This window comes from Lipotes vexillifer, unplaced genomic scaffold, assembly GCF_000442215.2.
Source record: "Lipotes vexillifer unplaced genomic scaffold, Lipotes_vexillifer_v1.1 scaffold307, whole genome shotgun sequence".
Taxonomy (NCBI): domain Eukaryota; kingdom Metazoa; phylum Chordata; class Mammalia; order Artiodactyla; family Lipotidae; genus Lipotes; species Lipotes vexillifer.
The window spans coordinates 1251195-1256161 of NW_006791331.1; the positions used below are offsets into that span (position 1 = coordinate 1251195).

Consider the following 4967-nt stretch of genomic DNA (forward strand, 5'->3'; position numbering starts at 1 on the left):
TATTTGTGAGGAGGAAGGTGATCTCCATGTCTTATTCTTCCACCATCTTGTTGCTCCTCCAAACGTGGTGATTTTTGTCTCATCTAAATTAGTGAGTTTTTGTTTCATCTAAAAATTAACCACCTGCTGACAGAATGGACCTCGCTGTACCACCAGGTCTGTCCTCTCCATCCACTCAGCCTGTGCAGCCACAGTTTCCCATGCTCCCGAGCTGTGGGCGTCTGTGTACCGATGCTCTCGTCTGTGGCTAGAGGGCACTCCTGGCCCAGGCGGCCCAGACTACCAGCCTCGGAAGGTAATAATGGGGTGGGGGCGGCCACAGTGACTTCTGGGATTTGTGGTCCTGGGGAAAGGATTGCAGAAGCGAAAAGTGCTAAGAGTTGCCTCTTCACTGCCAGCTTCTCTGGACGGTTTGGACGCCCCAGATTGGCCAACCCCCTATCTTGGGAGACCTTAGGGACGTTTTTGACTATAATCTCTTCAAATACCTTCTTGGGTCCTTTCTCTCTCTCTTCTCCTTCTTGGACCCCTATAATGTGAATGTGGGTGTGTTTAATGTTGTCCCAGATGTCTCTTAGGCTGTCTTCATTTCTTTTCATTCTTTTTTCTTTATTCTGTTCTGTGGCAGTGAATTCCACCTTTCTGTCTTCCAGATCACTTACCCATTCTTTTGCTTCAGTTATTCTGCTATTGATTCCTTCTAGTGTGTTTTTCATTTCAGTTATTGTATTGTTCTTCTCTGTTTGTCAGTTCTTTAATTCTTCTTGGTGTTTGTTCTTTAATTCTTCTAGGTCTTTGTTAAACATTTCTTGCATCTTCTTGATCTTTGCCTCCATTCTTTTTCTGAGGTCCTGGATCATCTTCACTATCATTATTCTGAATTCTTTTTCTAGAAGGTTGCTTATATACACTTTATTTAGTTGTTTTTCTTGGATTTTATCTTGTTCCTTCATCTGGTACAAAGTCCTCTGCCTTTTCATTTTGTCTATCTTTCTGTGAATGTGGTTTTTGTTCCACAGGCTGCAGGATTGTAGTTCTTGCTTCTCCTGTCTGCCTTCTAGTGGATGAAGTTATCTCAGAGACTTATGCAAGCTTCCTGATGAAAGGGACTGGTGGTGGGTAGAGCTGGTGTTGCTCTGGTGGGAAGAGCTCAATAAAACTTTAATCTTCTTGTCTTCTGATAGGTGGGGTTGAGTTCCCTCCTTTTTGGCTTTGTGGCCTGGGGCATCCCAGCACTGGAGGCTACAGGCTCTTTGGTGGGGATAATGGTGGACTCCAGGAGGACTTATGCCAAGGAGTACTTCCCAGAGCTTCTGCTGCCTGTGTCCTTGTCCCTGCAGTAAGCCACATCCACCCAATGCCTCATCAGGAGATCATCTCCTATGTGGTCACTGCTCCTTCTCTCTGGGTCTCATGCACACACTACTTTGTGTGTGCCCTCCAAGAGTGGAGTCTCTGTTTCCCCCAGTCCTGTTGATGTGTTGCAATCAAATCCCACTAGCCTTCAAAGTCTGATTCTCTGGGAATTCCTCCTCCGTTGCCAGACACCCAGGTTGAGAAGCCTGATGTGGAGCTAAGGACCTTCACTCCAGTGGGTGGACTTCTGTGCTATAATTGTTCTCCAGTTTGTGCATCACCCACCCAGTGGTTATGGAATTTGATTTTATTGTGATTGAACCCCTCCTACCATCTCATTGCAGCTTCTCCTTTGTCTTTGGTTGTGGGGTATCTTTTTTGGTGAGTTCCAGTGTCCTCCTGTCGATGATTCTTCAATAGCTAGCTGTGATTCCAGTCCTCTTGCAAGAGGGAGTGAATGCACGTCCTTCTACTCCACCATCTTGAACAAATTGCTCCCAGCGTCTCTCCAATTTTATTTCAGTTGTCTCATCTACAAAAATCCCTGCCTCTCACAGGGCTAAAAATTGTTAAGTTCCAGTCCAAATACTCACATCTAAGTACTTTCATTTAATTTTTCTTACTCCACAGTCCCTTGGGCCCCAGAATACATAGCAGAATTCTGCATTAAGTAGATAATGGTACCTAACAGTGGCCACAGATGCAATTTTCACCTCTCCATTTGTTGGAAATACTATCAACTGTTTCCAAGGAAATGTTGTTTAACCTGCTCTGAAGTGGAAGTTTAGGGATAATGTGTACTAGGTTTTCCTTGGGAAATTGGTGGGAGGAACAGTGTAACATGGACAGAAACCCTAGAACCCTGGCAGTTTGAGATAGTCAGGTTTGCTTTGTGGAGGTTCTAGAATCCTAGAGTAGGAAATAAAAAGGGGCAATGTATGAAACCTCTGAAAGTATATCATAATAGGTATTGTCCTCATTTTGATCTCAATAGACATTGTTGTAACTCAATAGTCAGTCACGAACTTTTTCTTAGCTGCCCCCAGTATATTAAGAGACTTGCTGGCTTCAATAGGGATGAACATCAGGTTAAAGCTGGAAACTAGTACTAGAACAACTACATAAATGCCCTACCAGAATGGTTCCCTAAAAGTCTTATAGCTCAAAATCCTTTTTAATTACTTAGAAAACAGAACAGAAAGAACTGAGTTTGAAGAAAGCAGATTTTTAAGTATTACATTTATTTCAATAAATATTTATTGAATCTCAATGCACACAGAAATATACTAGGCACAATTGTAGGGATTAGATAGAAGAAACTGATACAGATGAAATGACGTGGAGTCTCTACCCTCTGGGAATTTACACCTAAGAAAGGGAAATTTAATACAAAAAGCAATCACACACAAGACAAAATGTGGGAATTGCCTATGAAAGGTACCAGCAGAGCACTCCCAAGAGGAAGTGAAGAGTTGAGAGACACAGGGTCATTTGAGATGGACCATGAGGTATGGATAGGATTGTCAACTAAGGTGAGTATAGACATTACATGTTGGAAGAAAAAGGAATCCAGAGTGACGTGTGCATTGAGTACCTGCAGGGGAGAAGTGAGTAAGACTTGGAAACTAGTTGAGGACAGATGAATAAGGACCTCAAAAGCAAGAATAGTTTCTATTTTATTCTGTAGGCCATGGGAAATCACTGGCTGATATTTTTAAAGAAGGGAAGTGGCATGAATGAAGTTGCACTTTAGGAAATTTAGTCTTAAGGTCATGTGCAAAAGGAATTACAAAGCTGAGTGGTAGAATGCAAGGGAGACAACAATGAGACATCTGGTGACACACTGCAAGGGTTTGGACAATAGTAATTTAGGGCAGAACAACACTGCAAAACAAGAAAAGTTTGGTTTTTGTTCCAGTGTGCCCTAGTCCATCACCATCCCCAGGCCTCTACTCCTCTATATCTATTGTCATCTCACCACATAGCATCTAGTGAAACCTATCCAAGGTTTCTCTCCTTCTCCTGGAACTGATCTACTCTCAATCCCAGGGCCTTTCTTCATTCCCAGTAGCCCTGGGCCTTTCTTTCTGCTTTTAGCACCTAATCATAGGGTGTTAGACCTCAAGATCATGCAATCAGGCTAATTTGACTCTAGGCTATTTGACTCCAGGCTATTTGACTCCAACTTTTTAAATTCTGTACACCATGATGAGGAAACTCAGATAGGAAAGTGATTTGCCCAAAGTTGCATGTAGAGTTAGGGGCTGAAAAAAAAAAAGCTGGGGGAAAAAAGACTGAAGGAATTACAATCATTGCAATATTTCTTCCTTTGGATTACATTGTCAGGTCCTCAAGCTCACGTCTGAGTAAACGTTAGGCAGCAGCATGTTTGGTTGGTAGCATGTGGTTAGATTCAGCCCTGTTTACCAAGTTGTAGTCAGAACTGCCTGTGCCCTCATCCCCTTCCAGAAAGACTACTCACTCCCTAGTTAAAATTAGTCCCCAGCTGTCAGAAAGGTTGTACATAGAAACAGCCTCAGAAAGCAGCACTGTTGAGAGAAGAAGGCAAAAATGGCTGGGGTCTGGGAGAAATCAGATTACTGAAAGCAGTGAGTAAAAAGGGGGCTTTTGGAGCCTCTATCAGACATGATACAAGGGAGTAAATGAGTGCCTGGTAAAACATATATTTAAGAAAGCATGAAGGGGTTTGATGAGAGGAAGGATGGGATAGTGGACTGGATGGAAAAGTATGAAGGGCACAATTAGGTGTAGAGAGAAATACGTAGGAGTAGTGTAACTAATAGCTTATGGCAATTATTCTCAGAAGAATCGTATTACCAAACAAATTGTATGCTGAGCCTCTTCCAATAAGAATACAAAGAGTGGCATTTTACTAATATAAATCTAATCTATAGATGCAAATCTTTAATTAATTCATATTACAAAGTTAATCAAAAGTTAAGGCATTACTGTACTCCAATATGTTAAATTTGATACATAACACCTGTATTTGAGGGATTTGTTCATTCAAAACTTACAAATTTTTAAAACTGCAAACAAAACGTTTTTAGGTCGTGATGTGGCAGATTGTGTGTTGAGATAGTTGGTGCAGGGTGCAAGAGAAAGGGGGTTTGCACTGTTTTGACTTCACTGGAATCAAACATCAACTGTGACTGTGGTTCCTCCTGCTCCCACAAGCTCTCCTTCAGCTTCTGCTGATTCAGAAGAAAGAGGCTGTATGTTATCATGCTCAGTTGTTGAGAGAGAAAGAAAGCAACAATAATGTCAACTGATGCTGCAGCCATGTGGTTGACAGGGTATTGGTACCCCAGACAGGTGAGAGGACTGAGCCTCTGTGGTGGGAGAGCCGAGTTCAAGACACTGGACCACAAGAGACCTCCTGGTCCCATGTAATATCAATCGGCAAGAGCTCTCCCAGAAATCTCTTTTTCAACGCTAAGACTCAGCTCCATTCAATGACCAGCAAGCTCCAATGCTGGACAGCCCATTCCAAACAACTAGTAAGACAGGAACAAAATACCACCCATTAGCAGAGAGGCTGCCTAAAATCATAATAAGGCCACAGACACCCCAAAACGCACCACCAGACG

At 42.5% G+C, this 4967-nt stretch overlaps 1 pseudogene; it reads left to right on the forward strand.

Moving 5' to 3' along the window:
• The first annotated feature begins 231 nt into the window (after nt 1-231).
• The window catches only part of LOC103079337 (ubiquitin-conjugating enzyme E2 variant 1 pseudogene), a 13171-nt pseudogene continuing 8435 nt past the window's right edge, over nt 232-4967 (forward strand).